At 38.5% G+C, this 13,037-nt stretch overlaps 1 protein-coding gene across 1 annotated transcript in view; it reads right to left on the bottom strand.

Annotated features, from left to right (window-relative positions):
* The window catches only part of ST18 (ST18 C2H2C-type zinc finger transcription factor), a 428,044-nt gene that overhangs the window by 129,421 nt on the left and 285,586 nt on the right, over positions 1 to 13,037 (bottom strand). The window lies entirely within an intron of this gene.

The raw sequence follows: 13,037 nt of genomic DNA on the forward strand, positions 1-13,037 counted from the left end.
TAACTTCTTTAGAAAGTCTCATTAAAATACAGCCCATGGCTGTGAACCATTAACTGGAAGAAAGATCCCTATTTGTAATGGTTTTACTGAAGACAAAAAATCAAAAGTAAGATTTAGAAATCAGTACAGCAAAATGAGGTGGTATTAAGAATGCTCAGAAGTGTTGACAAAGGAAGTGTATGTTGATTTAACTTTCATAGTAGTATCTGGTATTACAGTGCTTAGAAATAACAGAACTGAGGTATGAAGCACTGTATCAAATAGTTTCCTTTTAAAATGGTTATGGGGTTGCCCTGTTACCTCTTAAAATTGTTATTGAGTTGCCATGTTACCAGGTAATGCCTTTAGGCGCAGGAACAAGGAAACATAATATCAGATTGTCCTAACATTTTTAGCTGGCTCGAATGTGATACAATGTAAGTCTGGCCCTGATCTCAACACTTCCTACTGCATCCAAATTCATCTCTAGCACCAAGGTACAAAATTCCATTGACAAAGATGTGCTTTCTGTGCTTACTGTACATATTAGCTTGTCGGTTTGATCTGCATTTGCATTGTTTATATTCAGTTTTTTAGATACAAATGTAACTCAAGTAATCAATACAAAATATGACGATTTGAGGTAACACAATGGGTCTTTCTAATTTCCCAGACACGAACGGCTACATTTATGATGTTGGTGGTGCAAGGCAGCAAAGCAAGCCACCTTGCTGCCCTGCATCACAGGGAAAGGGCAGGAATGCCCCGTATTTATCCAATATGAAGTATTCCTGTTCTTTTCCCTTGCACTGGTGTTGTTTTGGCAGCTGGTTTTGTCAACGCAGGGATACTTTGACTAGTAGGACTAGCTTCAAATTGTGATGTGCCTCTAAAAACGTCTTGGGCAATTTTCAAGAAGAAACTCTCTTCTTTCATCAAGGGTCTAGCTGTGGGTAACCAGATCAAAGACATTTCGATTTCGATTTTTGTGCTTTTAATGTTTTGATGAACTTTTATGTTTTTTAAAAGCCAAAATAAAGACTGTATGAAGGAATGTAAATAACACATACAATCTGAGTGACATAGCTGACCCTTTAGGAGTACTTTTCAAGGTCTCTCTTTTTGAGGTTTTTGTCTCTTGGTTGATTTCAGTTGGGGGGCAGCATAAGCCAATTGTTGTCTTATGACTTTTTAAAAATATATGTACACTGGTAATTGTATGCAATCTGTTTTTATGATTTTTTTATTCTTGTATGATGTCTTTTGCATTGTGCACTTTTATGGTTCTTTCAACACAAAATAAAGTTAATATGAATTAATGAGTAATCCATACTAAATATGATGATTGGAGGCAACACTGTGGGTCTTTCTAATGTCACAGGCCATCAGACATAAAGGGCCGTATTTATTATTTTTGTGGTGCAGGGCAGTACAGCAAGGCACCTTGCTGCACTGCCCTGCGTCACAGGGAAAGGGCAGGAATGTGCAGTATTTATCCAATATGGCATACTGCTGTCCTTTTCCCTTGCACTGGTTTAATTTTGACAGCCCAGCACCAACTCAGGTACTTTTGTACCATGGTGCAAGGGTGCCAGTGTTGTAGGTAGGATAGTTTTTGTGAAGGAAGGTGCACTTTCCAACCCAAAAACGATACTAATTTTGCTGCAGAATGCAGCACACTTAGAAAGAGTTAGAAACGAAGAGAACTAACCATAATTCTCCTTGTTATGTGTCTCCTGGAGAGGCATATCTTTTTGGTGCATTCCCAGGTTGACACGGTTTGGTAAATCTGGAAATGCATCAAAAACCATGGGAGTAGTGTGGGAAAGTGTGGGAACACCCAGCAAACACCAATGGAACGCCTCCCTTGCACAGAGTACTGCAACGCCGCAATTTGCGCTACGTTGCATTACTCCAGATGTTTTATGCCATTCAAAGTCAAGCAAAGTGGCTTTGCGTGAAATGAGACCAAAGATTTGGGTTGCTCTTGCATCACATTGCATGGTGCAAGAGTGACGCACGATGGGTCATAAACATGGCCCTAGAAGATTTTGTGTGCATTTACTTTATTTCATTTTTCCGCATGTATAATATAGGTGATTCGTCACTTTTTTTGGTCATTTGACTGTTGTTAAAGTTGTGAAGCCTAGTTCTTTAAGCTTGTTCAAATGGACAAGAAGCTGATAAAGTAATAAAGGGAAGTATAATGGAATATATGGGGGAGCACTCACTTGTGAACGTATACCCACATACAAATTAGAAAACATACATGTGCAAATGAGGCTTTTTATTCAGACACCATACACTAAACAATTTCATAATGTGCATAATGTGTGCAGTGCAACCCTAGAGCAGAACTGACAAATCTTCCCTGCTGTGTGGATTGGACCTGTCGTGGAAGACTTGCATTGCTGCTGCGGTCTGCATTGCCTTTGGAACCACCTCTGTGCAGCACATCTTTTCTGTAAGCCCTCACATGTCTCATCTACAGCAGCCTTGATGATGATTCCAGACTCCACATCACAGCCTCACAGCTCTTTGGTACCAATGCATCTCCCCGAATGTGCCCGGCATTCCCTTAGGCTGGACTGTGCATTGCAAGGCATGATGCCAAGATCATCGATGCAACAGGATCCCACACTGCAGCTTTGCAACGTCTCACAATCAACACATAAACTCGGTTGGACAACATGTCTTCGACCCAGATCCAGGCACCCCTCCTCAACCAAGGACGTATGGTAGTCTGTTCAGCAGGCCTAACAGGGTCCCCGTAGCCACCTCCCCCTTCATTGTGGTCAGGCTGAACTTATGACTTTGCCCTGGCTCAGCCTGACGAACAGATAGGCATAGTTGGTGCTTTCTACCTTTGGTGCTACTTTTTAAAAACAATAAATATAATTAAATATCTCTGGTTCCAGCAATTGGATTTTGTCAATTTGATCTTGATCTATTTATTAAATTAAGCTCTATTTTTCTAACCTGGTGTGGGATTTTTTTGTGTTGTGTTTTCACTTTTTTACTTTTTGACGTGCTGTACAAATACTCTACACATTCCCTCTACATTAAGCTTGGCAGCTCTGTGCAAAGCTACCAAGGGATTATAAACAGGTTAATATGGAGTTTGCTTGTGCCTTACCCTGACTAGGACTGTGGTTGCTGCTTGACCAGGGTTCAAACCCCAGTCAACTAGTAGCCCAATTTTGAACAACTTCCATGCTTTGGAACATTTCTCATGTGTGATTCGATCACTGGACTGCAAACATGTTCAACTACAGACTGCAAGACTCATCCAGTACCGGTTTCTACAATCACCAAGACTGACACTTGATCAATCTACAAGTCATCTGTAATGGCAAGGTGATTGGTGCAAATCATGAAATGTATATATTTTGGCAGTCAGTGAGTAATACATCGCAAGGTAACTGCTTGATTAGTAGCATCAGAGATGCAAGTGTATTGATGCGTGATGTGGTGCAGCAGCCAGGGCAGCTGACTTCGAAGCACAGGGCTCACAGTTCAATCACTGGCTACGGCGGCAGCTCAGCTCAGTACCATGTGACTCTGGGCAATAGCTCACTTAATTTCCACGATGGCCCCCAGCGCCTTGAGACCCGTAAGGGTGAGTAGTTCGCGCTTTACAAATATGGATTTACATTTACCTTTCACCCCATGTCATTCACATGTTGTATTACCATTCCTTTGGGTGCATACAGAGTTAGTCAGATTGAGAGACCGTAAGGACTGAGCAGGAGAGTCCTCGATAATAACCCCAACGTAAGTTCAAGAAACAATCTGACAACTTTATTCACAGGCCAGACTAAAGTTGAAAGACCCTCTGGGAATCATGTCTCGGAAGCAGCACCCAGGTTCCTGATATGCCTTAACCCTCTGCTCCCACATGCCACGTTTGTGTACTGCCCAGAAATGAATACACAGGATTTTCTTTCAGAACAGATGTCCAGATCACGTTAGATTTTATTACAGAAAATAAACTTAGGGCACGAACCCCTCATCTCCTTCCAAGTTTACTTTCCCCCCCTCAAATAATAAATACTTCCGCTATCATTGGATACCGAAATAGCCCTTAAATATCAGTGGTCCTCTCAGGCACAACTCAAAAAGATTTAGGTGAATCCACTGCTCCCCACAAGTGTATCAGTGCTCAAGGATGCAAACATTACTACGGAATGCAACTGTGAAGCCAAAGAGTCTGCAATTTCTTTGACACAGACAATTAAGGGCAAGGTATTATTTAACATCGCACATACCTTCAGCTGTGGTAGGTGCTTGTGCTACATTTAAAGTCAATATGCAAAACACATTTGGGCCAATTGTGTTTTATATGAGACACATGACTTTGTACAAGAAGAATAAGCATGACAGCACAGCAATAGTTAAACATTTTGACTCACAATGGGTGAATGTGTGTGAGTGCAGGAATCAAAGATTCTGCAGGGAAGAAGAGATATCTGGAGCTCTACCTGTGCTCATGAATACCCATCAGGGAGTGGAGAAATATATACGCTGATGTAAGGACATACATGAAGCAAAAGGGAAGCAGAAGGGAGGCCACTGACTTTGAAGAAATAACGAAGGGTGGAGTTGAAGGTGATATATGCTAGAAGAGACAATGAGAACAGCAATAAAACTGTAAATCTGATACACTGGTCACTGATAACCACATCTGTGACAGAAAAAGAGTGGAAGGCCACCACGAATTCTGCAAATCAACACATTTATTCAAGATTTTTCTACACAATCTGGCTGTAAAATCCAAGGAATAGAAAATGGATAGTCGATATAATTGAAAGAGAAATAGAAAGATTGAATGGTACTGTATTTAGAGGATAATCGCAGTAAGAAGCATAGCACAACTTTATGTTTTTCTAGGTAAAAAGAATACTGAAGAAAGTATGAAGAAATACATCAATGTAATGGTAGCTATTGAACACACAGATCATAAGACATGCTCTGATATTCATGAACACATTCTTTATTCATCGTGTCAGGAAATGCAACATAAATAAGACGCCTTGCGAAATCTGAATGCTTCACCATTAGCACCTTCTGGAATATTTGGTCTAATGTGGGCTACTCAGCGGCTTTGATCCACTTTTTCATCCATCATCACTATCTACCACACTCCATGAAATAGTCTACCATGGCAGACACAACAGTGAAATACCAAGGGAAAGCATGTTATCACACATTCTATATTGATTACCAGCACACAGAATATATACACTTTACAGATATATGGCCTGACGACTGGATACCACACATACCCTTTTCTTACCAGCATGAAAGACAGGACTTCAGAAATAACTAATACACCACACAACCATCCTCGCAAAAACAAGTCAATACATATTCTCTTTTCTTACAATACAATAGACATTACACATCCCCTTGCCTTCCCAACGGATCACTGACAAAATATAGAATACAAAAATATAGAATACTAAATATATCGAAGCAAAAATATAGAAAGCAAAAATATCGAAGTCCTATCTACAAACAGGTAAGTACAAAAATATTGAATCAAAAATATCGAAACAATATATATAGTTAGTCAAAATATCGATTTTTTTAAAATGTCTTAAAAGTAATTTAAAATTAATGAAATAATAACTATAATTAACTAAAACTTACTTAAAAATACTTAATTAACTTCAAAAGTATGAAATAATTAATTGAAGTAAAAAAATTAAACATACAATTTAACTTTTTAACACATATATATATAAACATAATATTAATTAATAATATACAATATTTTTACTGTAGGATAGCGGGAGGGTAAAATTTACTATTACCACTCCAGCAACTGCAACAGTAGGCTACACGTTGGATAGCGTAGGGGTAAAAATTACTATTCCCACTCCAGTTGAGTGCAACAGTAGGGAAAGCGTTGGATAGCATAGGGGTAAAAATTATTATTCCCACTCCAGTGAGTGCAACAGTAGGGAAAGCGTTGGATAGCGTAGGGGTAAAAATTACTATTCCCACTCCAGTGAGTGCAACAGTAGAGAAAGTGTCGGATAGCGTAGGGGTAAAAATTACTATTCCCACTCCAGACAGTGAACAGTAGGGAAAGTGTTGGATAGCGTAGGGGTAAAAATTACTATTCCCACTCCAGAGAGTGCAACAGTAGAGAAAGCGTTGGATAGAGTAGGGGTAAAAATTACTATTTCCACTCCAGACAGTGAACAGTAGGGAAAGCGTTGGATAGCCTAGGGGTAAACATTACTATTCCCACTCCAGACAGTGAACAGTAGGGAAAGCGTTGGATAGTGTAGGGGTAAAAATTACTATTCCCACTCCAGAGAGTGCAACAGTAGGGAAAGTGTTGGATAGCGTAAGGGTAAAAATTATTATTCCTGCTCCAGAGTGTGCAACAGTAGGGAAAGCCTTGGATAACGGGAGGATAAAAATTACTATTCCCCCTCCAATTCAATTCCATTCAAAATCTTTATTCGATTGTAAATTTTACAATCATAAAAGTACAACTCATAAGTAAACAGTTAAAAACAATCCAAGCAATTCTTTTCATGTAACATGTAAGAGACACAACATACAGTACAAGGTAGAAAAAGGAGAGCAACGGGCACTATGAGCATGAGCAATATTAGGTATGTATTAAAAACATAAATTACTATATTGATTAAAAAATACCTGAAACATTCACAGCATAATTATCCATCCATACTTTTCCTGAAGGAGATGGCTTTTTTAAAAAAGTTACAGACAAATAAAGTGCAGTCACAGTTCAGTAATTGGAGGTAGTAAAGTGCAGGTTTGATTTGTGCAAAATTCAATTTTTTGAGGCACGGTGTAAGATATAGTTTCCGTGGTATAGTGTAATAAGGGCAAATGAAAAGAAAGTGTGCCAGGTCTTGAGGAGACTTCCTGTCGCAGCCACAAGCTGGCAACACTTCACCCTGTTGAGCCCCACTTGGAACCGCCAGTAGGAGATGAAATAGGTCAAAACGGAACCTTATTAGCAGAAAACGTTCATAGCTAGTCATAGGCCATGACAGATAAGGTTCCATTTGTGGGCAGGTTTTAAGTAGTAGGTGTTTCCTAACACTGTCCTTCTGTATCTCAACCTCTTCTCTGTCTGTACATCTTTGTAATAATATAGCAATTTTTACCAAGATAACGTCGGGTTTTGTGATCAAGTTGGGAGCAAAAAACAAATCTGGTCGGCCAATTGCCGTCAAACAGTCCTTTATATACTTCAACCACAGGACTTTAAACCTCCCATCTTGCGTTAAGGCTTCTTTCAATAAAGCGTGAGTGAGCGGAATATCGGTATTGAGCCAACAATTCAGCCAGCACAGAACCGGGTTTACTGCTATTCTATCACTTAAGTGGGGAACCCCCAACTCCTCGTGTACAGAAAAGTTCCCGATAGTAGGGAAAGCGTTGGATAGCGTAGGGGTAAAAATTACTATTCCCACTCCAGTGAGTGCAACAGTAGAGAAAGCGTCGGATAGCGTAGGGGTAAAAATTACCATTCCCACTGCAGACAGTGAACAGTAGGGAAAGTGTTGGATAGCGTAGGGGTAAAAATTACTATTCCCACTCCAGAGAGTGCAACAGTAGAGAAAGCGTTGGATAGCGTAGGGGTAAAAATTACTATTCCCACTCCAGACAGTGAACAGTAGGGAGAGCGTTGGATAGCGTAGGGGTAAAAATTACTATTCCCACTCCAGTAAGTGCAACAGTAGGGAAAGCGTTGGATAGCGTAGGGGTAAAAATTACTATTCCCACTCCAGAGAGTGCAACATTATGGAAAGTAAATATTTCATATATTAATAAAAATAAATTAAATACTAATACCACTAAAAAATTAATTAAAAGTAATTACCAATTTAATATAGTATAATAATTAATCAATTATAAATACAAATAAAAATTAATGATTAAAATTCATTACCTAATAATACAAATTAATTACCAATTAACAATTATTTAATTAGCAATTAAAAATTAATTAACAATTAATTTAAAATAAATACCAATAAATAAATTAAAATATTTAATTAATTACAATTAAATTACTTCCCACCCTATTCCCCTATAAACCCACAACCCACTACCTGAAATAAATGTATAAAATTAACATAATTATCACTTAATCAATTAAAAAAATAATTACCAATTAACATTTTATTAATTACCAATAAAAAATTATTAAACAAATAATTCAAGATAAATACCAATTAATAAATTAAAATATTTAATTAAGTATAATTAAATTACTTCCCACCCTATTCCCTTTCAAACCCACAACATGCTACGGAAAATAAATTAATAACATTAACATAATTATCAATTAATCAATTAAGTAAAATTAATTGCCAATTAAAATTTAATAAATACCTATCAAAATTATTTAACAATTAATTCAAAATAAAGACCAATAAATATATTTAAATATTTAATTATTATAATAATGAAATTACTTCCCACCCTATTCCCCTATAAACCCACAACCCGCTGCAGAATTAAATAAGGCAAAAATTAAATAACATAAAATTCATTACTTAAAATAAATTTTAAAATAAATATACATTTTTCACGCATATGCTAACACAAAACACTTTAAAAAACTTCGATATTATTAAAAATTCGATATATTTAATAGCTATATTACATACTTCAATACTTTGAATTTCTATATTTATGAAAATCAATATTAAATGATTTACCTTAAATTCAATATTTTTGCTGACTATATTCTGTTCATTCGATATTTTGTCCATTCTATATTTTCACTTCGATATTAGTGCTATTCTATATGTTTGATTCGATATTTTGTCTGTATACCCTTCCCAACACATACATTTTCAAGTCAAAACAGTGCAGAAAGCATACTATACATCACCTTTCATTACCAACACAGCAGATATGAAGAATACTCCAGATGATGTAAAGGGCATTCAACCTTTTGAGCTCCTATCAAGTAGTACACTGAGATGATATTCCTGTTACTACTGGACTACTATGGATATCCACACCACGCTGATGAAAGATGGCATCAGAATGGTTGGATGGCATTACGTTGTCCTCTTTGTAACTGAGGCTGAAGTCTGAGCGCCTGCTTGCCCTCTAGCAGGGAGCCAGAACTCTAGGAAAATTCTATGGCAGAGACTGCAGATGAGCATGGAGATGAGGATGACGTTGTATCAGTTGCACAGGGCGTGTGGTCAGCAACTGCACATCAACAGCTGAACACTGCTCCCTATTTGTGAGAGCACCACGTTTTGTATAGCTCTTGGAAATATCTACTCTAGCTAACAGCGCTTCTTTCAAGAATCTTGGACCCCTTGGATTAAAAGCCTATAGTATTTTGTGTGACTCTCCTCGTACCATTCTATAGAATGCCAAATAAAAGGATAGCATTTGGAAATTCTCAACCTTATATGTTGAGATGAGTAAGTCTGACCGCAACATAGTGGTATAATATAAAAATTGAATTGATATGCATGGTCTTTGGTGAATATGTTGTCGTATCACTACAGGAAACTAGACACTTTTCAGTCTAAAAATTATAATAAAACAATTGCTGGGTCCTTATAATGATAATCACTTGAGGCCTATGTAGTTCAGAATATGGCAAGGAAATATGTTCACTTTTAAATGTTTGAGTTTGATTTTCATGCTTTGATCAGCACAGCCTGCTTAACCGCATTGCTGCGGTGGCTTTTCCTGCAGTGTGCAGCAAATTTCAAAAAGCCACGTTACATGACGAGCTCAGCTCGTCATCAGCACACGACCACTGTGGCTGATGACGAGCTGAGCTCGTCATCAGCAGCGAAGAGGTCAATGTCAACGAATATATATCCACTAAGGAATGTGTTTTCTGTGACTGGACTGCATTGCTTGCTGAACCTGCTTGTCTTTCTCATAATTTTATGGGGGGGTGGGGGAGGGAGCTTCTCAGGTGTCAGTGTGTCCCTTGAGGGCACAAGGATGGTATGGATAGTATACAAGAATACTGTGGTGGTTCAGCTTTTCTCAGTCCCTCTAGGAGGAAGCCCTTTCACATTAGACACTAGTCCCCCCCCCCCACCCATTTGCCCAACTCAGCTTTTGTTTGAGGCTTTAGGCTGTGAGACTGCTCATGTGATTCACCTTTTACTCATTTTTTTCTCTTTCCCACTTTCCGCCAATTTAATCCCTGCTTTCAGGGCATCTATTCTGGGATGCCAAGTTAAAGACCGAGAGGTTTAGGATGTCTTCCTGTTTCATCTTCCTACTTTTGGTGTTATTAGGGAGTTGAAGGTTCTTGGGACATAGCTCCTGTTCCTTGACCTTCATCTGGACTTCATCCTCTTCTTTCACCTTTCTCTCTAATTCATTTTACCTACTAATTATATTCCTTTGAAAGCAGCCACCAACTATGAACTCTACGGCTCCCTAAAGTACCAAATAACCTTGACAATGTGTCTACTAGGTTGGTCACTGAGCAGAACCCATTGAACATTTCCTTGCTTTCTGTATCCAGTGCATGACTGTAGATTAGTCCTCGATCACTCCCGGGTTTATCCAAGCCAGTTGATTTATTACTCTATCACAATGATATGGTTATATTGGAGTGAATGCCTATTCGGTTGCAAAGGCAGGTGAATACCTTAGGAATAGTTTGTAAATCTAATTGACTTACTAGTAATAGAAACAAAACCAAGGTCATGTAGTTAGGCATGAATAAGGCTCCACTTGAATGCCATATTTCTGATTTAAAATTGTAGTGGTTACAGTCAAATATGTACTTGGGTGTGGGCTATAGTGCAGCCATGAATTTCACCATTTATACTAAAGAAGCATTCTTAGGGGCACAAATAGCTCTGGCTGATCAGTGTAGGTTTTTTCTCAAAATAGGAGTGTTACACATTTAGACCTTCATCTAAGGTGTATTAAGCAAAGGTAGTGCCTGCTTGCCACACACATCTGGCATTGCTATAAAGGCACCAGCTAATTTAAAAGCATTTGTAGGCCATGCACTATGTAAAGTTTTAAATATGCCCAGTATGGATGGAGTTAAAGTATGACACCTTGAATAAGGCGTGTACTCTTTATCTCTATTAAATGAGGTTGTCGTATTTATACCAGCTATATCAAATTTAGAAAACAAGCCCGTTGCATCAGACTGCCTATTAGACTTAAGTAAATGTAAGCATTTGCACGTAAGACAGACCTAATGTTACTAGCCAGTAGCACTTACATGTGATTATCTCATAAATCAGCATCCATTAGCGATAACAAAAAGGTTGTTTAAAAAAAGAGCTCGTGAAATATCATTTTGAGTGAGATATGTTACATATTAAAAATGTAAAAGAAAATATTGAAAGACTTGTAAAATGCAAAGACTGTCATTAGAATATCAGTCATTGATGACCATGCCTAGCCTTAATCTGCTCCATGATCTCGTTCTTTTTCAACTCGATGGTCTACTACATCAACACATTGGGGTTGGGGCAACCATTTTAATAGAGCGTTATTGCTCTCTGCACAGACCCAACATGCTTGAGCACAGAATGCTTCTTTTCCATGTTTTTAAAACCTTGAGGTAAATGTTTGAAGCCTTTATTTAATTAAAATACTGTTCGCACTGTTACAGCAGCATTTAGATTTCTTTTTGAGCTGAACTCAACAAGGGCCTGATTTACCTATGCGTTTTTAACATTGAGATTTTAGTACAAATATTGCAATGGATGGTTTAGCTTTATTACTTTTATTGTTATTTAGAGCTATTTGATTGTTGTTAGAGGACAATGAAAAATATTGTTTTTATTTCATGAAAATACAAGTCTAGTAAACGTTTCTTGAACCCAAATCTAAAGAAAACTTGTAATAGCTGCTATTCGGGCTGTGTGCTTATCAGCTGCTCCCAGATCATCTTCCCTTGCTTACCATCTGCAGCCTTCTGTTCTCAACTTTATTAACAAGAGCAACACTCTGTGAAAAGTAAGCGAAATCAAACTACTTTCCTACTAAAACAAGCCCAAACAAATACCAGCTTAATCCCCTACCAAAACTTCTTCTCCCCCTAAATCAAACACAGTGCATTACCAGAAGAAAAACACAAACCTTCAACTAATGAACCCCTAAAACCTGCACCTTCTCTGGAAACAATCCTGACAGCAATGCCTGACAAACAGAATTAAAAAACAATACAGGTTTCAAACTCCTCTAGATCATCTGGTCTCTCATCCTCTTATCCAACTTCCCCTTTCTGAACTCCACTTAATTTTCACTGCTTTGCACCACTGACTTCTCTTTCACGTAATATGCCTTCTTTCAACTCCAACACCTCCCACAATTACTCTTGCACTCTTATAGTCTCCCACTTCCCATCTTTACTCACCCACCCGCCAAACACCTCAGCAGGACCCAGACACCTACGGGACACCCAGGACCTTCCACTAGAACACCTCCCTCAATTCTCTCACTAACGACTCCCAAGGCCAGTAACTCAAACACTCTCACCATCACACCCAAGAGGAACAATCACCTTCCAAAATCTTCTCTCCTTAAATTTGCACTTCTGTCACCCGACCTCACCTGCATCCGACTCCTAGGAACCAAGAGCCCCCATCCCAACTCCTTTAGCAAAAAAACAACATAAACCTTTGCCCTCCCCTGTAGTCAACGGTCCCCTTTCTCTGCACTCCTGCCCTCTATACCTTATCTCATGAAAGAAATGGAGATCCTTACCTGGGCCGTCTCTCCTTTCAGTAAGTACTTACCTCTCACAAATGCTCCCACCACATTCAGCCTAGTTCAAGAGCCCCTCTCCAAACACAATCCCTAGGGATTATCGTACCCCAAGACCCAAATGGGCATACTCCTCACTCAAAGGGTACGAAATACACAACCTTGTAGAAAGCTATGAATACACCAATGCCTCGGATTCTCAGATGCCCAGCCAAACACAAAATGGCCTCTCTATCCCCACCATTATCTCAAACTGTATGCAAGTTCCATATTCCATGCTCACCCAAAATCACAACTTATCCTCTAAACAGATCCACGTGACCACATTTCAT

The sequence above is a fragment of the Lissotriton vulgaris genome, chromosome 4_1, assembly GCF_964263255.1.
Source record: "Lissotriton vulgaris chromosome 4_1, aLisVul1.2, whole genome shotgun sequence".
Lineage (NCBI taxonomy): Eukaryota > Metazoa > Chordata > Amphibia > Caudata > Salamandridae > Lissotriton > Lissotriton vulgaris.